Source organism: Tenrec ecaudatus, chromosome 9, assembly GCF_050624435.1.
Source record: "Tenrec ecaudatus isolate mTenEca1 chromosome 9, mTenEca1.hap1, whole genome shotgun sequence".
Classification (NCBI taxonomy): domain Eukaryota; kingdom Metazoa; phylum Chordata; class Mammalia; order Afrosoricida; family Tenrecidae; genus Tenrec; species Tenrec ecaudatus.
The window spans coordinates 125,973,955-125,998,065 of NC_134538.1; positions in this window are offsets into that span (position 1 = coordinate 125,973,955).

Genomic DNA, 24,111 nt, shown 5'->3' on the forward strand with positions numbered 1-24,111 from the left:
TCAAGAGTAGAAAGGCCAAGAAAAAAACTGTAACCATAATCTTTCTTTTGACCTTTAACTCATCCTTCCCTTCCTTTGACGTACAGTTTGTGTGTAGTATAAATATAAGAATGACATATTTCTATCATCTTGCCATAGAAGACAGCGATAAAAGTATTTCTTTATGTAATTTGCTTCCAATTGCCATCAAATCTCTTTTTCTTTCAGAAGAGACGTCAAGTGAACAACTTCCAAAAGATTAGAGCTATTGAAAATACACAGTTCTACTCTGACACATGTAGGATCACCAAAAGTTAGAATCGAAGAGATTGCAACACTAGCTGAGTGGGCTAGAAATACTGCTGAGTGGGTTGTAGGCTGAGCTTCCAGAAATCCCCAAACAACTCTACAGAGTAACCTGGTTAGAAAAAGATGAACTAACAATCTCCCTGTCTTAAGGTCAATAGTGCCATCTAAGATAACATAGTAATAAGATTGGTATCTCATCATATTAACAGATTCTGGTGATTAGGGTATGGAGACATGGGGGCTATTTAAAAAAATAATTTTATTGGGGGGCTCATACAAGTCTTATCACAATCCACACATACATCAATTGTGTAAAGCGCATTTGTCCATTCATTGCCCTCGTCATTTCCAAAACATTTGCTCTCCACTGAAGCCCTTGGCAGCAGCTCCTCATTTCCCCCGTCCCTCCCTGCTCTCCCCTCCTTCATGAACCCTTGATAATCTATAAAGTATTATTATTTTGTCATATCTTACACTGTCCGATGTCTCCCTTTACCCACTTCCCTGTTGTCCTTCGCCCACGGAGGAAGTTATATGTAGATCCTTGTAATCCGCTCCCCCTTTCTACCCTACTTTCCCTCTACCCTCCCGGTATTGCCACTCACACCACTGGTCCTGAAGGGATCATCGGCCCTGGAATCCCTGTGTTTCCATTTCCTATCTGTACCAGTGTATATCCTCTGGTCTAGCCAGATTTGTAGGTTAGAATTGGGATCATGATGGGGGCAGGGTGGTGGGCGGGGAGAAGGCATTTAAGAATTAGAGGAAAGTTGTATGTTTCAACATTGCTACACTACACCCTGACTGGCCCGTCTCCTCCCTGTAATCTTTCTGTAAGGGGATGTCCAGTTGCCTACAGATGGGCTTTGGGTCTCCACTCTGCACTCCCCCTCATTTACAATGATGTGGGTTTTTTCTTCTTCTTTGATGCCTGTTACCTGATCTCTTTGACACCTCATGGTCACAGGGCTCTAGTTTTAGGATTGCTATTTACCACACTGTGCTTGCCAGGAAAAGCCATGGACCCAATAAAGACCCCTTTATTTTACTTCTTAAATCTTATGCAAGTATATCTTCAGAAGAATCCTGAGACATGATTTACTCTTCTTAAGTACAGTGGAGGGGCGGCCACGGCATAGTGGTTCAGTGTTGGGTTGCGTACAATAAGGTCAGAGGTTCAAACATACCATCTGCTTCCTCGAAGAAAAAAGAGGCATGCTTATTCCTTAAAGACTCCAGCTCTCGGTCATTTGCAAGCCTTCACTTAATTCACAATGAAAAGCTTGTAAGAAGCTTTTCTTTCTTGGTGTGTTTTGTTGTGTTCTTTGTCAGTGGTTTGTTGTTGTTTTGTTGTCTGGTTGTATACTGTTGCTTTTTTCCCCTCTGTCTTGTTTTCATGCATGTTATTATCTCCACGGGTTTGTCTAAATAAGACAGGCTGTATGAACTATCTGGAGGAAAAACAATGGGACCGACAGTTCTGGGGGGACTTGGGATAGGGGGAGGTGGGGGGGGGGTAAGGAAGTGGTGTTAACAAAGCCAGGGACAAGGGAATAACATGGGACCCAAAATGGTAGTGAGGGGGGAGTGGCAGGCCTGGTGGGGAATGATCAATGGTAAAGTTACATAAAGAAGAGATATAGCTGTAATCCAGGTGGGGATGGAGCATGGTAGTAGGGCAGGAGGAAAGTCAAGGGAGATGGAGGAAAGAGCTAGGAGTCAAAGGGCATTTATAGAGGTCTAGACATGTATATGCAAATATATATATGAGGATGGGGAAATAGATCTATGTGTCTACATTTATAGGTTTACTATTAAGGTGGTGGAAGGACCTTGGACCTCTACTTAAGCACTCCCTCAATGCATGAATACTTTCTTTTATTAAATTGGCACTCTACGATGCTCACCCTCCCAACACAACTGCTGAAGCCAAAGCGGGTAAACAAGTAAATGTGGTGAAGAAAGCTGATGGTGCCTGGCTATCAAAAGAGATAATGTCTGGGGTTTTAAAGGCTTGAAGATAAACAAGCAGCCATCTAGCTCAGAAACAACAAAGCCCACATGGAAGAACACCAGCCTGTGTGATCACGTGGTCCCGAAGGGATCAGCTATCAGGCATCAAAGAACAAAAAAATCATATCATTGGTTGCACACCTCCATGATAGGATCGCTGAAGACAAATGGGTGCATAAGCAAATGTGGTGAAGAAAGCTGATGGTGCCCGGCTATCAAAAGAGATAGTGTCTGGGGTCTTAAAGGCTTGAAGGTGAACAAGCGGCCATCTAGCTCAGAAGCAACAAAGCCCACATGGAAGAAGCACACCAGCCTGTGCGATCATAAGGTGCCAAAGGGACCAGGTATAAGGCATCATCAAAAAAAAAAAAAAATACCATAGTGAATGAAGGGGGAAGTGCAGAGTGGAGACCCAAAGCCCATTTGTCGGCCACTGAAGATCCCCTCAGAGAGGGGTTTAGGGGAGGAGATGAGTCAGTCAGGGTGCGATGTAGTACCAATGAAGAATACAGCTTTCCCCCAGATCCTGGATGCTTCCTCCCCACCCCCACTACCATGATCCGAATTCTACCTTGCAAGACTGGATAGAGCAGAGGTTGTACACTGGTGCATATGGGAGCTGGAGGCACAGGGAATCCAGGGTGGATGATACCTTCAGGACCAGGGGTGTCAGAGTCAATACTGGGAGAGTAGAGGGTGAGTGGGTTGGAAAGGAGGAACCGATTACAAGGATCTACATGTGACCTCCTCCCTGGGAGACGGACAACAGAGAAGGGGGTGAAGGGAGACTCCGGATAGGGCAAGATATGACAAAATAATAAACTATGAATTATCAAGGGCTCATGAGGGAGGGGTGCGTGGGGAGGGAAGGGAAAAAAGAGGACCTGATGCAAAGGGCTTAAGTGGAGAGCAAATTCTTTGAAAATGATTAGGGCAAAGAATGTACGGATGTGCTTTATACAATTGATGTATGTATATGTATGGATTGTGATAAGAGTTGTATGAGCCCCTAATAAAATGTTTTTAAAAAGGAAAAAAAAAGAAAAGCTTGTAAGAAAAAGGAATTATAAGACTTTTACATGACTTCAAAATACTCTTGGTATTGCAAACATCCCAATACAGATGGGAAAGACAAGAATATAGATATGCAGTTTTCCCTATTCATGAATAGAAAATATAAACACTTGAAAACGTTATCAAAAACTCTTTGTGCTACAAGGACAGGAATATTATCAGAAGATGCATGAAGAAAATATATATACAAAATGTCTAATATCTATTTAAGAATATAAATTCCAAAAGTTTATATTTTACGTATATTCTTTTATTACAAAGATAGGCAAGATTAAAATTCAATATGTAAACAAAGAAAACATATAGCTTTTCCTAATTATGAACAGTAATTCTAAAAGGACTGACATGTTTTCAAAGTATTCTCTGGTGAAGAACATTTTTAGTGCAGTGAGAATTTTAAAAAATATTTAAAGTTTCATTCATTCATGTAAATAAATTCTAGACACTTTTACATTTTAAACAACTACTCTTGGTTTGGTTTGGTTTCTGTAAACATAGAGAAACCTGTGAGAGTCAAGATGCAAGGAGATTGGCTGTTGTCTCGGGTCTTGCAAGCTTTCCGCCTCGGTCCAGGTGTAGTCTTACCTCTTGCCTGTCACAAAGGTTCATGGGAAATATTTGAGATTTCCTCTTTTGATAGGTTTCCACCTGACAGGCTGGAGCTTTTGCAGGCTGTACGGTAGATTGTCTGTTTCTACTTCGTCAGTTCTATATGATGCTCATCTTGATCTACTAAACAATTTCACGATCTTCCCTCAAACGAACCATCATTAGGATGGCAGACTTTTGAAGGACAAGTTACTGTGTCAATTACAAGTGGCCTTCGGAAAGCAATTTTTCGACAGTTGTATATCTCGCCACACCTGATGACTAACATGCATGTTCAAATAAATTGAACATAAACACAGGGCTTTCAATGAAAGATGAATACAGATTAAGAAGTCTGAATACTTTTTCAGGGGTAGCTCCATAACTAGCCAATTAAATCAAATAATAGATATTAAAGGATGCCCTTGGACACAACCGAGCCCCAATTTTAAAAGTCTGAGGATGCAAATCCATAGGAATATATGGGATCCATTTGCCCCTTGAAGAAAATGATTACCAGGGAGGTGTCCGTGTGTAAAGTGATGGATGCCTATCGTCAGGTATCATCAAGTCATTTCTGACTCCTGATGACTTTATGTTCAGCAGAACAAAATATTGCCCAGCCCGCGCCGTCCTCTCAAAATAACACATTTGCTCATTCGCACTTCACAGAAGTCTCAGTAGCATATTTGCTCAATGCAGTGTCTTTTTGTTTCTTTTTCCTTTTTTTCATTTACACAGATTTTTATTCTTTTCATATATAGATAATGAAAGATAGCTTATTATTTCATACATTTAACACTTAAATAAGAACAATAAAAGAGACAGGCAAAACTAATGTTATAAGATATAATTGAATCATTGAATTGTATATTATGTGGATGAAGTACCAATAAAACTGTTTTTTAAAACTGTGTTTTAAAATATTAATTTAAAATATTTAAAAATTAAAAATATTAACGAAAAATTATTAAATGATACCTGCCAGAAAACAATAAAACTGTTATTTTAGATATTTCCATATTATTTCTTTCTTTAAACACTTCTATTGGAAAGTAATCCACATCATACAATTCAATAGTTCAATCAATTATATCAAGGAGAATTGTACAATCAGCCCACATCAAACAACTCACCCCCACACAATCATAGTTAAATGATTTTAAGATGAGTTGTGCAATCTGTCTTTTAACTTCTTGACCGCTGCTTCCATGAGCACTGACGATGAATCCAGGTAAAATTAAATCCTTGCCAATGTCAGTTTTTCTCTATTTATCATGATGTTGCTTATTGGTCTAGTCGCGAGGACTTTTGTTTGTTTTCTTTATGTTGACGTAGAATCCATACTCAAGACTGCAGTCTTGGCCTTCATCTGCAAGTGCTTCCAGTCCTCCGGGCTTTCAGAAAGGCAAGTTGGGTCATCGGAATATGGCAAGTTGTTAGTGAGCCTTCTACAGAACCTAATGGTTCTTCTTTGTATAGTCCAGTTTCTTAGATTGTTTACTGAGTGAGTATGGTGAACGGATACAACCAGATACAAACTTTTCAGATGTTCAGTCATGCACTGTCTCTTTGTTCTGTTCAAAGATTGACTCAGCTTTTGTCCAAAGACCCAAAGCACCAGACCTACAGCCTTTGGGTTCATCTGGCTTGTGATGACTCACCCGACAGGACAGCGTTGAACTACTCACAAGGCACAGACTGCATCACCTGTCTCCGGTTCGTAGCTCAACCTTAACCCCCTGCACCAAGCCTCACGAGTTCTATGCATCAGATGTTGTAAATAGGTCTTGAAGCATGTAGGAATTACCAAAGTTCATGTGCTACGTGGTGTAGTGATTACATGTTGGGCTGCTGTTAGATCAGCAGTTCAAAACCGCCATCTGCTCCAAGGGAGAAAGACAGGGCTTTCTACTCCTCTAAAGCGTTACAGTCTCAGACACTCACCAGGGCAGTTCTACCCTGTCCTGTTCAGTACCTACGAGGTGGCACTGACTTGATGGTAGTGAATTTGGTTTAGTTTGGTTGTCAAGGAAACCCTGCCCTCTCAGCAACTTCCTGGGTTTTATCTTCCTGAGACACATTCCGAGCTGGTTCATTTTGCCTCTGTGGTTAGTGCCTTTCCTCCTAGTGAAGAGTAATAGTGAAGAATTCATCCGCATACTTTCCACTGGTCCTTTTTTTTTCTTCAAAGCTGCTCTTTAGTTAAGTAGATTGTTTGCACGTTTGGTTTTTGTTACTAGAATAAGAAATAGACACACCCACAAGTGCAGCATCTCACGTGACTATAGTCTTGCTCTGGGCACTTTTACCATCAGGCAAGAGGTCAACTGGAAACGATTTTCTTTATCTCTGTTGCCAGACCACACTATCAAATTCAGCTTTTGTCTGAGGAAGAGCAAACAAAGAATTTGGCCTTCTAAACAGGATTCTTAGTATCCCCAAAGGCACCGTGCCTGTGTTTGCCTCCGCTCCTAACAAAATTATTGGCAATTTGAACCAACTGGTTGCATTTCAGGAAAAAAGTATGACAATCTATTTCTGTAAATATGACCTCTTTGGAAACCTGATGAGCCAGTTTGACTCTGTCCCATAAGGTTGCTCTGAGTTGGAGCTCACTGAAAGGCGCCTGATAAAATCAACAACATCATAGGGTTGCTAGAGTCAGAATCAATTCAATGGCAACAGGTAGACAGGAATATACTGCAGAGCAGCGGTTCTCAACCTGGGGGTTGCGACCCCTTTGGGGAGTCGAATGACCCTTTCACAGGGGTCACCTAAGACCATCGGAAAACATATTTCCTATGGTCTTAGGAACGGAGACACCCCACTCCTCTATCCGTCACTAGGCGCGTCCGCCCACCTGCAGATACACCCACATACCCAGTGTGAAGACTTACCCATGGTACACCATGCTTCAAGACAAAATTTCATTGATTTGTAATTAGAAATAAATATTTCACAATACATAATTACATATTGTTTTTGTGATTAATCATTATGCTTTCATGATGTTCAAGTTGTAACAATGAAAATACATCCTGCATATCAGATATTTATATATGAGTCAACAGTAGCAAAATTACAGTTATGAGTAGCAACGAAAATAATCTCATGGTTGGGGGTGGCCACTATATGCGGAACTGTGTGAAAGCGTTGCGGCATTAGGAAGGTTGAGAACCACTGCCATAGAGCCTTCTCATTCAATTGCACAAGAGTGTGAGGAGGAAACGGGACATTGTTTTAGGAAGTAAGACTCTGAGGCTAGCTTGTGGTTCTTGTAACAAGATCTTAAATTTATGTCAAGAACAGGAAAACATGGAATTCAATGAATGTGTGATGATTTTGGAATCTTTATGACCAGGATTGTCAATGATCTGGCTACATAGTCTGTAACAGAATAATAAAACTAGTCTGTTTCATATATGTGTATATATTACAAATGCTTCAAATGCACTTCAGTTTAGTCAAGCAAGGCTGACTCCACATCCCATATATAGACCCATTTGAACCGAATAGGACAATAATACAAAACACTCATCTTTTTCATTTTTACGTGAGTTAAAATTTAGAGGTATTTAATTTATAAACTACACATAGCTTTCAAGATGAAAGAGAAATCTCTCCGAGGGTCTCAATCAGAGAACGCCTGCAGCATCTAGAAAGTAAGTTTGCCGCAGACTGCTGTGGTTTCCTATGCATCCCTTTCGTTTGGTGTAAGACATTGCCTTAAAAAAACTTTCATAGCCTAATATTTTAATAATTATTTTGATACATAACTTATTTATGCAGTGTCTTCCTCTATCTAAAGGTTTTATTGTTCCCTAGCTAGACAACAAACAAGAAAAATGGAAATTCTAAGAAACTCTTATGTAGAGAATACTATAACTTGGATGCAATTTCAAGAAATAGGGGGAAATAAGCCCTTTAATTTTGGAGTTTTACTTTAACTACAATCAAGTCGATTCCAACTCACAGTGACCCTATAGGACAGAATATAATGGTTCTTTTGGGTTTCTGAAATGGTAATGTTACTTTTTATGGCACAAGAAAGCCTCATCTTTCTCCCACAGAAAAGTTGGTGGTTTTGACCTACTGTACTGGCATTGTGGTTAGCAGCCCAATTTGTAATCCACTATTCCACCAGGGCTCCTTGGAATATATATATATATATATATATATAAAACATTTTATTGGGGGCTCGTACAATGCTTACCACAATCCATACATGCATCCATTGTGTCAAGCACACTTGTACACTTGCCGCCATCATCATTCTCAAAACATTTTCTTTCTACTTGCGCCCTTGGAATCAGCTCCTCCATTTTCCCCCTCCCTCCCGAAATCTGTTTAGTATTTGATGGGCACTTGTAGTATTTATAGTTTCCCCTTCTGGGAATACAGAAATTATCAAAAGAGACCACGTCCCTGCGTACAGTCGGAGGAGGAACCCTAGGGAGCCACCCTCTTCTGCCTTAGAGAATTGCCCAGAATCAACCCGATGACAGTGAGTGTAATAGGCGTGGCGTGTGAAGCTGGTGAGCATCATCATGATTTTGTGATATTGGACATTGTTTCATGGGTTTATTTGCCACCCATATCCATTGGTAAAATGTATGTTCAAATCTTTTGCCTACTTTTGATTAGAGTATTTATTTTCAGTATGGGATTGTCCTCCTTCTGTGCTGAGTGCAAGTCTCCACACAGGGGATCTGCCATTATTCCCCCCACTCCATGACTTGTCATCTCCCACTCTCCGCAGTCCTTTGAAATGCAAAAGCCAGTTGGATGGAGTGCACTTTTTCAGCTTTTTTTTCTTTGTAGGCTATTACTTTAAGAAATCTTTGCATAATTTAAGGTCAGGAAGATTTTCTCCTGTGCATCTCTACAGAAGGTCTATAGTTTATCATTTTGCCTTTAGCCCACACTGCATCTTGAGTTGACGTTTTTAAGCTGGTGTGAGTTATCTGTAGAATCTCATCTTTTCATGTTGTTAGGTGCCCTCACGCCAGGTCCCTTCCTCACCAGCCCTGCCATGCCGTGGCTGGTGTTACAGTCACCGCATCAAGCCCTCTCATGGAAGGTCTTATTCTTTCCCATGGATGCTCTTCTTTACAGTGCATGCCGTCATTTCCCCGGACTTGCCCCTGCTGATAAAACGTGTCCACAGTACATGAGACCAAATCTCACCATCCTTGCCTCTAAAGAACATTCTGCCTGTACTTCTTCCTAGACAGATTTGTTTGCTCTTCTGGTAGTCTAAGATATTTTCAGTATTCCTCACCAGCACTGTAATTCAAACACATCAGCTCTCCCTTGGTCTTTCTTATTTATTGTCTGGCTTTCACACGTACATGCAGCAAGTGAAAACACCTTGAGTTGGGTGAGATGCACCTCAGTATGACGTTCAAACAGTAAAAACACACTCACCACCTTCTAATCAATTCTGACTCACGGCGACCCTATACGACAGGGTAGAATTGTTCCTGCTGGTTTCTGAGACTGTTACTCTTTATGGGGGTGGAAAGCCTCACCTTTCTGCCTCAGAGAGGCTGGTGGTTTCAAACCGATGACCTTGTGGATCTTAGCCCAACTTGTAACCACTACTCTACCAGCGTTCCTCCAGTAAGCCATCGGTTGATGGCTTTTTCATAGATGCCCTTTGCCAAGTCAAGCAAGTTCTATTTTAGTTCCAGTGTGCTAGGAGTTCTTTTAGAAAGGGATATTGGATTTTTTTAGCCAAATAGTCTTTCTGTATATATTGAGACGATGACATGGTGTTCTTTATTTATTCTATAAATATGATGCATTGCAGTTATTGACATATCCTGGGATAAATCCCAGTTGGTTGTGATATGTCTGTAATTATTTTAAAGATTGTTGGAATCAAAATACACAAAGGGAAAAGTGTCAGAGCCTAAATTGTGAACAACCAATTTGTAAAGACTATGGAGGTCAGTGGGAACCCAGAATCCATCTGCAGAGTATTAGTCAGAATAAGCTTCTTGCAGATCCCCTCTAGCCACAAGCGAGGGATTCGAACAGCTCTACACTACTATCAGACAGAAATTATTGTAAACTTCATGATGGTGGATGGAACCATGGTACAATATGATACTTGGTCAGCTGACCTCCCTCTTGACTCAACCTGAATTTTCTCTAGGAGCAAGTTGTTCCACAACAGAAACTTCTTCTTTGACTTTTTAATGATAGTCTTTCTTTCTTATTCTTTATTTGTATTTTTACCTTTGTATCATTATGATTATTCTCGCCATTTGGGGGTGGGTTCTTTTTGTTTGTTTCTGTGGGGTTTCCAGTTTGTAAAGCACAGAATGAGTAGATGCATAGAGACAATAACTGATGCAGTGGTTTGTCAGGGATGTGGAGGGTGGGTGGGAAGTCACGAGGGTGAGGGGATTTGGAGAACAAACAAGGAATGCGGGAGGGAGGTGGGAGAAAGTACTAGAACTAATTGGGATGATGTATCTACAACTCATTTTAAAAGCAATGTAACCATGGAGTGTATGATTTATAAATACTATATCAAGAAAACTACTTAAACAATAAAAATATAATAGGAAGAAGAAACCAAATTTGACCCATCGTGAGTATGGATGAAGGAGATCTTCAGAGGTGTTGCTTACGGGCATGGAGTTTATGTTAATAGGGGTAGAATAATTTGGAAAAGGATATCAATAATAATTTACAGCATGAAGAGTATAATCAATGGCCCTCAATTATACATATAGAAGTTGTGGAACTGGAGAATGTTTTGTTGTGTATATTTTTGCCTGTATTTTTCTGGGTACTTTAGAGAAACAAATCCACAGAAACTCATGTATAAGAGAGTTTTATATAATGGTCAAGTGCACATCAAGAAAACATCCCAACCCAGTGCTCTCCAAACCCACAAGTCCAACATTAACCCACATGTCTGACACCATTCTACAAAGTCCTCCTCCATCTCACAAAACATACACTATGCCACTGACTGTAGGAGGTAAGCCAAATCCATGAACGTGTAAGCATCTCAACACTGGCAGGGTTCTACACACGGCTGTTCCAGCACCCAAGGCTGCATTGGGGTAGGTCCATGGGGCTTCTCCTTGGGGGTGTCTTGCAGGAAGTGAGCCTTGCCAGCTGAAGCAGGGAACTGGCTAAGGCAGCTGCACCCTGGTCCAACCATCACAAAGCAAGAGACTCGAGAACTAGAAAGGTGAGGCTCACTGAGCCATTTAGCCCTCCGCCCTTTAATTAACCCCACATGTGTTTATCAGCAGGTTGGCAAAAAAAAAAAATTAACTATCTCATTGCCACAATTCAAAAACAATTGCATACATAGCAATGAGTACAAAGAAGAAGAAAATGCTCTAGAATTGAATGAGGTGATGACTATACAATGCTTGACATGATTGAATTATTGAATTGTATGACATGTTGGAAGAAGTGCTAATAAAACTGTTAAAATGATTGTTGGATTCAGTTTGCAAGACTTTCGATAAGAAGACTGAAGTCTATTTTCTGGAGGAATATTGTCTAATTTTGAAATTGGAGCTATGCTGGCCTCATAAAATTAGTTAGGAAGTGTTAGCTACTTTTCAATTTTGATCAAGAGTTTGTTTAGAATTCTCATTATTTCTTCCTTAACTGTTTAATAGAAGGCAAATGGGCCTGGGGTTTTCTCTTGTGGGTAGCTTTCCATCACAAATCCAATATTGAAAGAGAGAGAGCGTCTGCATTATCCACCGTTGCGATAACAGGGACACTCCAAGTGGATACCTTGAACAAATGCGATTCATTTTCCTAGAAAATGGGAGGCTAGAAGTCCGAGGAGAGCGTCAGCCCTCTCTGTCTCCCTTGGAGGAAATCGGAAGCTCAGCCTCTACCCTGCTTGGGTCAAAGCTACACAGCTTTTTAGCTCTACTGATGAGTGCCCAGGGGCACCTTACACTGCCAGGGGCACTCCTGCCTGAAGTCACTCCGCTTTCTCTCCATCTGTGGGTTGATTCCTAGGCTGTCTCACACTGGTCTCCCGGTTCAGGTCTATCAAGCTGCTCTGCAGCCATTGAACAATCTAATCTGGCACACTGTGGTGTTCAGCACTCTGTGTCTTCTCCTTCTAGCAGGTCCTCAGCTAAGAGGAACTCCGCTCCCATCTCTTCTTGGTGATATTGAGGTCTCTTGATATCTATTTGCTTGCTTAATTTCTTTCACAACCACAAGTAGATTGAAATAAACAACCTAATCCTGTAGATTGGATACTGCATCATTAACATAACCTCCTCGAATCTAACATAATTAAAAATACCCTCAAACCACTGCCATAGCATCCTGTAGAACAGAGTAGAACTGCCCCTGTGGGTTCCAAGGCTGTAAATCTTTGCAGGAGAAGACAGCCTCACTGTTGTCCTGTTAGTTGTTGGTGGGTTTAAATCTGCCTACCTTGTGGTTAATAGTTCAATGCACAATCCTCTACACCACAGGGCTCCTTCATTAACATCATAGAGGTTAGGACTGACAACACACAAGAACAATTACATCAGATCACAAAATGGAACATAATTACATAATACTGAGAGCATTCCCTAACCAAGTTGACACATCTTTCAAGGGTACACAATTCAATTCCTAACACAGGGTTTTTCGTACTGTCCTTTTCAAGTGCACTTTGATAGGTTGTGTCTTTAAAGTTAATGCCAATTTTATCAAAGCTGTTGAATTTCTTGGCATACATTTCGTTATATTTCTTTACTCTCCTTTTTAATGGCTTATGAGGCTATCAGTTCAAAACCACCAGCTCCTGGGGAGGAAGATGAAGCTTTCTACCTCTGTAAAGAGCTACAGTCTCAGAAACCCAGAGAGGCAGTTTTACTTTGTCATGTAAGGTTGCTAAAGTCAGAACTCATGGCAGTGAGTCATCCTTCTTAAAATCTTTATCTGTAGTGATGTCACCTCTTCTATTTCTGATATTAGTAATTTGTGTCTTCTCTTTTTTTCAATAATGTAAAGAGAATTATATGGATTTTATCTATCTTTTAAACGAACTAGTTGCGGAGTTTCAATAAATAAAGAAAAAAATTTTCGGTTTCTATTCTGATTTTTATAGTTCGTTTGGACTGCTTGAGATTTCATTTGTTCTTCTTTACCTATTTTCCCAAAGTCAAAATTGAAGTCATTGTTTTTCTTCTCCAATGTAGCACTTAGTACAACAAATAACCCATTCAGTGCTACTTTAGTTTAGAGGTGTGATTTCCCTTTCATCCAGTCTAGACCGCTTCTTAATTTCCCTCTTAGTTTCTTCTTTGACCCATAGGTTTCTTCAATGTGTCTACATACTTGTGATTTTCCAGAGATCATTCTACTATTTATTCCCAATTCACTGTATTTTAGTCAGGGAATTTTGTATTAATTTATGTTTTTAAATGTATGATTTATGGCCTTGAATAACATCAACTTTGGCCAATATTGCACGTGACCTTTGGAAGAACGTGTAATCCGCAGTTGGTCAATAGACTGTGTCAATTAGGTCACAATGCTGTTCAAGTCATTTATTAACATCCTGTCTACTTGTTCGATTATTGAAAATGGGGTATCCAAACTGGGAACTACAACTGTGGCCTGGTCTATTCTGCTCTGAATTTCTATCAGTTTTTGTTTAATGTATTTTGAAACTTTATATTCAGCACATAAATGTTATGTGCTCTTGATATTTCTTCCCCTGTCTCAAGTAGTTTTCTGTAACACATAAGCTGGTCAGAACCTGCATAATCTCAAGGCAGACACTCTGCAAATCTATGAAGTTCGCTTTCTCGGCAGCTTTCTCTCTGATGTTCTGCCCGATAGAATCTAAGTGTCTCCTGGCTCCCACTACCCAGGGGGGCTGCTGAACTCTGCCCAGTTCCCTCACTTCTGCATCGCAGCCTTGACACTTTATCCCATCCCTACACTGTGGGATTTTAGTCTTCACCTCACGATGTCCTACCGCTCAGATATCCCCCTCCTCCCTTGTCAGATGACAGATGTCACCCGAGTATTTCTTTCACGTACTTTGACTACGTTTTTTAGTTGTTTCAGATGAAACTGTAACTCCAGAAGTAGAAGTGTTAACTCCAAATTACATTTTAATCTTGAGCCTTACTTTCCTGGTTCTGTATTCCGATCCCCCCTACTCCATTTCTTTGATGGTGGTTTTTATGTGGACATATGGGGAATGACAATTGCTAGACATGGGGAGAAATTAGAGGGAATGAGCTGACAGATGGAAAATATGGTTAAAAAAAGAAAAAATGGCAGGGGAGAAACAGGCACAGAATGAGAACAAGCAGTCAGATCCTGGCTAAAGGATGCGATAGAAACTATTAAACCCAATTCTCACCTTTAACAACCCTAATATGTGGTGTCAGGAAGACACAAGCTATTTTTTTCATCTTAGAAGCTTTAATATGCCAGTAAGCTTTGCTTTCTCCCTCATCCTCAGAGCATCCAAGAAAGACACAACTGTAGGATTTGTCATCTGCTTCTCAGAGAGTGAGAGCTCAAAGTTGTTTGATAAGTGACCAAGGAAAGGTCACCCAAAGAACTAAGACCGAGATGAGCACTCGAAGCTCTATCTTTTTATTACTTTGTTCATCTGGGGAGAGAGCCAGATGCGGTACCAAACACGCGCGCGCGCACACACACACACACACACACACACACTGTTCTAATGCTTCCACTAACTAGTAGTGCAGCCTTGTTAGTAGTCACCTCACTTCTCTAGGGCTCAATTTCCTCACCGGAAAGTAGAGTAGGAACTCCTACTTGAGAGGCTGAGGTGAGGAGGAAATGAAGTGATGCACAGAACATTTTAATAGCACCTAGGACAGTATGACAGGTACAGTTCTAAGTATTAGTTCTTCGAAAAGGATTTGTATTTTACTGGGAGGAAGACTTTGATAAAAAGGGATTGATATGCAACTGTAAGGAACAAACAATAGCTGGAAAGGACACAGATATTGTTTGGGTAGGGGACTTTCAAGGCTCCTCTGGTCATCCCACAGCCCCACCTCTTTTAGATCATTTATCAGGTCATTTTAGCCCTGAAATTCATTCCTCAGGGAAGATTTGGGGTCAGAAGACCTGAGATTCATTTCCTAGGAATCTGACCTTCCATGGATTTTTTTTAGCTCTTCTTGGCTGTTAACATGAGGATAAGAATGACAATCATTTATCAAGAACTTGTTGTGTTCTCAGTTATTGCACTAAGCACTTTGCACATATTATTATTTAATCCAACCATTTGTTATTATCTCCATTTTATAGATGAGGCAACTGAGATGCAAAGATGTCAAGTCACTTGCCCAAGATCACACACAACACAAGTTGGAATAGGTACCCATCCTATTTCTGTGCCAGTCCACATGCCCACAACAGGATAATGCTTTCTGGATCGTACATTAAGCGCTAAGGTCTTAAGTGGTGAGGTCGTTGCGATTGTTGCTGTTAGATGCCATTGAGTAGGTGCCACTCGTGGGTGGGAAGGTCTTTTGTGACATACCGGAGCACCAAGCCCTCGCTGAGCTCTTCCTTCCCTTCCCCAATGCGTCCCCACAGGAACGGAAATTTCCTTCCCTGAACAACGTGATTGGTCTCAAATCCCATCCAAAGGAAGGGCTACTCACCCTTACACAATCTTCCCACGTCTCCTTCCTTCGAAAGTGAGTTGGCCTCTACCTAGAATTGACACATCTAGATGAGGGCTCCAGTTTTCCGATCATTTGGACAACTAATCTAATGGACCTCTAGTTAAACTGACCCTTCTGCCCACTCCCCATCCTTGTCATCTTCCCCAATTTAAGTCACGCACCTTTACTCATTACAAACATTGGCACTTGACTCCCAGTCACTCTTCATTGTGATTCCTCTCATTATCTAGATGATTTCTGTGGCTTCACTGATGACTCATCCAACACCCCAAGTCTCATGCATCCTAGACTCCCTTTGACTTCAGTTCACTTCAGACACCCACCTTGGACATCTGCTTCTAGTCCCAATGGGTTAAGTACACTCTAGCCTATCTCTCCCACTAATTACAATTATAAATTGGGGCGGGAAACCAGCTACTCCAGAAGCTTAAAAAGCAACAATACTAGGCTAATGAAGGAAGGGAAATAAAGCTTGACATATGCCCCTTAAAGGAAATGTCTGCTTTTTAATGTATTTCTCATGTTTGAACTGAGAGAGAGCAGGATGCAGCACAGCAACAGAAAATGGGGAGAAACCTTCTTTTCCTGGTGAGAGGAGTAGAAAAGGGTGTTCCTATTAACCAGAGAATATGGGGACAATCTTAAGGCTATTTTCTTTCTTTCTCCATCAATGAAAATATACAAATAAAAAATAAGCACAAGAAAAGTTGCTCAAAAGCATGAGCATCTGGGGAGATGTAAATCAAAATTACAGTAAGGGATGGCTTCATATGCACTGGGAATGGCGCTGATACAAAACATAGAGTATAAAAAGTGCTGGCAAGGATGTGGAGATACTGGAAGCTTAATGCATCATTGATAGGGAGTATTATAATCCAGACACTTTGGAAAACAGTCTGCCAATTACTCAAAATGTTTACCATTTTCATAGACGTAAAATAAAAAGAAACATGTTAAACCCAAACCACTACCACTATGTTGATTTTGACCTAGCAACCTTTAAAGGACAAACTTAGTGTTTCTGAGACTATAAAACTTTATGAGAGCAGACAGTCTAATCTTTCTACCGTGGAGTAGCTGGTGAGTTTGAAGCACCAACCTTATGAATAGCAGCCAAGGGTTTACCCTACTGTGCCGCCAGGTCTCCTGAGAGTTACCATTTCAAACGCTTCCTCACGGAGTTGAGACCTACTCATAGTGAGGCTTGTAGGGCAGGTCAGAACTGCCCCTTTGGCTTTCTAAGGCTGTAAATCTTTTCAGGAACAGAAATCCTCATCTTTCTCTCTCAGAATGGCTGGTAGATTGGAGCCAGGTTAGTAGTCGAACAAATAACCAACTACACTGCACCACCCAGGATAGCCATGATCCAGTAATTTCCCTACTAGGTATAGGACACCCAAGAACAGTGAAAATACACACACGCCCAGGATCTTATGCATGAGTCTTCATAGCAGATTATTATTTACAAAATCCCCAAGGTAGAAATAAACTAAGATCTATCACTATGAACTTTTAAACAAAATGTAATACATCCATAAAGTGGATTATTAGTCATTATCAATATAGAGCAATGCTACACCATAGATGAACCTTGAAGCGAATAATGCTAGGAAATATCTAGGATAGAAAAATTCATAGAGAAAGAAAGTAAATTAGTAGTTGTGTAGGTTTAGGAGGAGGGTGCCTGATGGCATAGTAGGAGGTTACTCATTGGCTGATAAGCTCAAGGTCAGCAGTTTGAAACTACTAGCTTCTCTGTGGGAGGAAGATGAGGCTTTTTATTCCCACAATAATTTATAGTCTTAGAAACCAGCAGGGCAGTTCTACGGGTTATAACTGATTCCATGGCTGTGGTTGCTTTTGGTTGTTGTTTTGTTGGTTTGTTTTGTTGTTGTTTGTTGGTTTGTTATTTTCAGGAAGAGGTGTTTTCTGAGGTGATGAAAATGTTCTGAAATAAGATATTGTGATGGTTGCACAACTTTACAAATACACGGAAAAACATTTTTATGTTATTCTCAAAATGACAAAATTATAGTGATAGTGAACCAAGGTTGCCACTGGTTCAGGTTGGGGGAGGGTAGTGGAGATAGTTTCTTTGGAATTATGAAACAGTTTTGTATCCCGATAGTGGTCATGATTTAGATGAATCCAAACCCAAGGTGAAAGTTCATAGAAAATACATCTCTCCAAATGAGTTCATGTAAAAATTGGTGAACTGTGAATAAAATCTCTGATTTGGTTGATAGTCCTGCCTCAGTGTAATGACTTATTCTGAGAGTTGAATGACAGGGTACAAGATAGCCGCAGCCGGCATTTGGGTGAAGCATTATGGAAGCACTCTGTATTGTTTCTGCAAGTTGCATGAGAACAGAAATGATTTCAAAATCAAATGTAAAAAAAATAGATCATATGCTTAAATGTGAAGCTTAAACTATAAAACTTATTTAAGAAAGCATTCTAGAAAATCTTTGTGACCTGGTTAGTAAGAAGCTTCTTACACATTATACCAAAAGCACAATGGAAAAGAAAGCAAAAGATTAAGTAGGACTTCAAAATGAAGAACTACTCTTAAGAAGAAGGAGCTCTGGTAGCTAAAATGTTCTATTAACAGAAGGAAATAACAAACAAATCACACACTTGAAGAAAATATTTGCAAATCACAAGTGATAATGAATGCGGTAATTACATAATCTAGTGTCAATTTGAGATTTCAGAGTGAAGGGGTGGGGTCTAGGCTGTCAATTAGGTCATAGCCAATGAGGTCTCTGTGTGGACATGGCCTTCTCCAGAGGATTCTGGGAACTCATATAATTCCTCCTTGGAGGCGGGGGACTCGCTCTCTCTCTGCTCACTCCCTTTGAGACAACCCCTGAGGAGAAGCCACATGGACCTACCCTGAGGCAAAGAGAGCCCTGGGAGCTGGAGAAGCCACATGGAGACTCCTGCCAGCGCTGATATGTTTACAAGGCCACACTGGATTCACAGGACTTCCCACTCACCAGCCTGTGATCTTCCTGAATTTGTAGTCATTTCATGTGTTTCCTGAGTCTGAAATGGACTTTAAAGATAGGTATCAGACATATGAGCTAAAATCGGATTTAGGAACTTGATCTGGACTATGCTGGGATGCTTTCTAAAAGTAAAATTATTCTTTCACATAAAACTCTCTCTTACACACATATGAGTGTTTATGAATTTGTTTCTCTAATCTACCCAGACTAACACAATGGAGAACTCTCAAAACCAATTATTTTTTTAAAAGCAATCTCATTTTTTTAAAGATGTGTAGATGGCAAATAAGCATCAGAAAAGTTACCCACCATCATTATTGGCTTTAGGAAACTGCAAATGAATGCCTCTTCTCTGGGCATTCTCCCTCTACATCCCTATAGTGACCCTCTATACTCTGCAACTTGCTGCATCCTAGATTTAGGTTCCCACCCAAACCTAGACGCAGATGTTTAGAGAAGCTTGGTTTGTAACACTCCTCCATCTGCAAACCCTTCAGTGGGTGAATGGGTAATTGCTCTGTGGTAGAAAACGACTGAGCAACACTGGAGCGAACTCTTGAAACGTGCACCAACAAGCATATAAAGAAAAAGAAAAGAAAACAGAAACACGCGGTAGATACGTTCTGAGTATTTAGAATGAAGCAGGCATAGTCCAGACCTTGAAGATTCAGCACAACACAAACATTCTTACCCTCTTGGCACTTACATTCCAGTGAGGGCACCCGGGGGGGGGGGGGGGGGACTCCACCACGTTCTCCCACTTTCTTCCTACATTCCACACAGTCTCACAAAGACCTGCCCGTCTTCTCACTACTCTGTGAGTTCTCTGAGGCTTGTGGGGAGAATGGGGTCAAAGGAGACTGGGTTTATTTATTTTTGTATGCCATGTGACTTGATGAGTGCCCGATAGACATGTTGATGCTCTTTTATTTAAATGCATTTCATTCCTTAAGAAACCTGGACGTGTCCATCAAAAGACTGAGAGCTAATGTGTCGGTGAGGTGGTGACGGCCCGAGAAGAGAGGACGAGGCATGGATGTAAGAAAAGGATTATGAAGAAAAAGTATTATGAAGGAAGCATCGGCAACTAGAGATGTGTTAAAACTGCAGCTCTGAAGGTGTAGGCCAGGGACCCTGTCTGAGGCAGCTGCAAGGTCAAAATATTGCTAAGGTATTGTTGACTTGCTCCCTCTCATCCTCTGACAGGCTATAGAGCTTTCCATGGGCCGTATCTAAACAGATTGCGTGCAGACGCAGATACCAGAATCCAGCTGCCTTCTATTTAGTCAGTCATTAGAGAGATCACAAAAATGTAAAACAACACTCCTCTCTTCTCACTAATTGTTGCCTTTTTTATTGCAGAAAATATCTTTGAAAAATAGATGCAGGTTAAGTTAAAAATGTCTTTTTAAAAAACAAATTAAATCAATTAATAATTTTGAGAGTTTTCTATCTAATTTCTAGTATGATCATTATGATGCATACAAACAAAAGCTCTTTGAGACGTAACATACGGTAATAAAAGGGAGCCTTGAAAGCAAACACTTGAGAATTTCTACATCTCAAGATGACTAGGCAGAGCAGAGGGTCTGCCTGAGGCTGTTTATCACAGATTCTTCTCCATCATGTATTGACCTTGGAGCAGGAGGAGAAACGAAGACCATGTATCATTTGGGTGACCCAGTTTGTCTATGTTGCTATGGCTGGAGTAGGTCAGGCTGCCTTGTTCTACTAGATAAGAAGGAGAAACCCATCCCTTTAATAAATTATTCTTCATAATTGGCAAGAATTGCCGAGCGGTTTCTCAGCCCTGAACTTCTTTTTCCTTCACAAATCTGCTTGGATAATTTTAACCTAAATGTGGACTTTCGGAAGACGGTCTAGCTGTTTTGACCGTGAGGTTCAGTGATGAAAACAGAGATGGGCTACTGCTTCTCACAGTGGCGGCCACATGGTAATATGAAACGAGGTGGTTGCTGTTACTGTGCAAATGCTGTGCCTTCTCACGATGGGCTGAGAATCAGGCTATTGTGATAGACAGGATTTTCAATGGCTGATTTTTTGGATGCTGATCACCAGGCCTTTATTCCTAGTCCATCTTAGTATGGAAGCTCCACGGAAACCTGCTCAGGGTCATAGCAGCACTTGGCTGTGCGTGCTCAATTGTAACCCTAAATCACCAATACTAGTCGCTAGACTTAGGCACTATGTTAACTGCTAGCATTATACATTAAGGTAGATTTCTTTCCATTTTAAGGTTTTGAAAATAAATATGAAACAACAGGCATTCTGTGGTAGGTAAATATTATGCCAACTTGATGGAACTTGTGTGGAGGTGGGGGGTGGAGTCCAAGCTGTCAATCAGATCGTTGGCCTGGTGATTCCTCCCTGGGAGGTGTGGCCTTATTATAAGGGAGAAACTGGGAACTTCTCTTTCCTTGTTCTTTTGCCTTGCTAATTGCCTTCCTATGTGCTGGGAGTCTATATTTACTTCCAGGGGTGTCCCATGCGGACCACCCTATCTTAAAAGCTACCATATTTCCACTGACCTGGGATACACACAACTCTGCATCCAGCTTGCGATCTTCCTGGTTCCCACTTTACCTTTTGTTGCCACCAGCCTGCAGCTATGTGAATCTGAAGAGGGCCCCAGCCAGCAGGGCCCCAGCTAGCACTGGACCTATGAACTTGAGTTGAACCGGACTGGGCCACCTTTTTGATAGAAAAATCTTTTGTACCTATAGCACTGTCACTGGTTTTATTTCTCTAGACCAGTGGTTCTCAACCTTCCTAATGACGTGGCCCTTTCATACAGTTCCTCATGTGGTGGTGACCCCCCAACCATAATATTATTTTCGTTGTTACTTCATAACTGTCATTTTGCTACCGTTATGAATTGGGCGACCCCTGTGAAAGGGTCATTCAACCCCCAAAGGGGTCACAACCCACAGGTTGAGAACCACTGCTCTAGACACTCCAAACAAACCCACATTCTTTTGTGTCTGGCCTTTTTCATCCGATGGATATTTGTGAAACTCATGCATGTTGCTCTCTGTAGCTGTAACTCATTTAGCTTCCTTACTGCATCACATTTTATTTTTGCATGAGTATCCCACGATTAGTTATTCCTTCAACTATTGACAAATATTTTTATTATTCCCAGGGTGGCACAGTTAAAATTAAAGGTAGCTAGCTACTACTCATCAGAGGTGAGGATGGAGAGACTTCATCTCATGTGCTTTGGACTTATTGTCGAGAGAGAGCAGACTCGAAAGAAGGTCGTAATGCTTGGTAAAGTAGTGGGGCAGTGACAAAGAGGAAGACTCTTAGCAAGAAGGATAGACACAGTGGGCTCAAGCCTAAGCACTACAACAAGGGACTGTGAGCAGGGAAACAAACATGAGGATGGGGCAGGACAAGCAGTATTTTGTTCTGTTGCTTATGCAGTTGGTACGAGTCAAAACCGGCACCTAACACCAACAGCGCTCATGAACAGTCTCATTCCATTGTGTTTAGATAAATGCACTTCTATTAGTAATCTATTCCTTAGTATTTAGATAACTCACTTTAGTCTTAAAATGCTGTACTAATATCAGCTTGGTTCCTGGTGCCCAGTTCTGTAGGTAATTGTACTCTGAACCAAAGTTAGCAACCACTAGGTTACATGCAAGTGCATGGTTCAAACACACCAGAAGCTCTGAGGGAGAAAACCCCTGGCAAGCCATTCCCATGAGGAATATAGGTAGAAAAACCCACGGGACAGTTCTACTTGATAAGGACCCGATGAGTCGAAACCACCTTGACGGCACAACAATATAACAAGTTCATTGTTGAAACCCCAGACAGAGTAGAGAAATCAATTCCTAGAACTTTGGATGGATTGCTTTCTGGAAAGAGGCCAATCAAATGCAATGCCAAGATTAAGCTGTGTCCACATTGGTTGTGTCTTTCTTCTCTTCTGTACTTCAACCCCCCAGGACAAAGGATTATGTGTGTCTCATACTGCATGTGGCCTCTAGCCTATTTAGAAAATGCCCAGATTTTTTCAAGCAGCGTTACTATGGACATGTTTATGTAGGCTATGATTCAGCACACTTTTGTTGGGGAATGAGATGGCCATAAATACAGACAGACACTACCCTGATAACCCAGCCTCATAAATACTGAGACTTCAAAAAGACAAGGGCTAATTCTCCATGCCCCAGAGAACAGCCTGGAATTAAATGAGATCCACTTAATAATTATTGTTGCAACTGAAAATTTGGTTTGGTGCTGTTTAATTCCCTGGTTTCTTGAAACTGCTTTTGGATTCATGCCCAGGAGCTGCCTTGATGAATATATTTCAGAGAATGAAAAACAAAATGAACAATGCAGTTCTGGAAAGTACAGCAACACATAGCGTAGAATTATCACAAAGCTTGGAAAATTGGTTTCTCTTCAGGCTCAATCTTCAATGTGCACTGCTAGATAGGAGAGAACAGAGATCATAAACAGAGTTATTTTGTCATATTTGCAAAATATGTTTGAAATTTAATGTTATGTATGTCTAGTCATGTAGTTGAATGCCTCAAATTTGTAGCATGGGGACTGTTTTTCACCTGGCCTGGTTTCATTCCTCCACCTCTGCTTCCCCTCCTACCTGTCTTGACATGAATTCAACTACACAATCAAGAAACATTATTTGCCCTTTGATAACATGTCAGATTTCTTCTAAGGTTATGGAAGGCACAGGGACTCCATACTTATGGAAATTGCCACTCTGGTGAAGAGGTCTACATGTGTACCGAGAAAAAAAAGAGAGTGTAAGATTTCAAGGCCAAGTATGATGAGACAGATGAGGCCCAATGGGCCAAGGCTGGGATTCCTGAAAAGTAGGCAGGAGCTGAATCTTAATGGATTCCAACAGGCAGGCAGGAAGGGAGAAGACATTTTAGGCAAGAACAAAAGGGTAGAAACAGAAAAGGGCAGATAATCAGATGACAATAAGGAAATCAACCCTTCTAAAGCAGGGATCAGAAAAGAGCTGTGACTATGGCTACATAACCCTTCAGTGTCACGTTCTAGTATAAAGGAAGCTTGACCAGAGCAAATTGGACACTATTGAAAAATCAAGACTAACTGAGCAACAGGATAAGAGGAAAACAAACAAAAAGAAAAAATCCTAAGCAAAAGTCTCTAAATACATGAATTAATACCCAAAAAATAGCAGCAACTGAAATTCACAGTTTATGAGCGCTCTTATGTCCCAATAACAACAGAGCATTCTCCCCAGCATTTTTTCCAACAGGAAACCTGGGAGTTCATCTTCTATCCATCCCTCCTAAAGTTTATCCATCAGCAAATACTCTCAGCTCTGCTTCCGTCTTTCTCCAACTACCACCCACTGGTATCCACACTTCCCCCTTTTTTTTACATAAGAGAGATTTTTAGTCCATTAGTAGTTGTAATTTTTT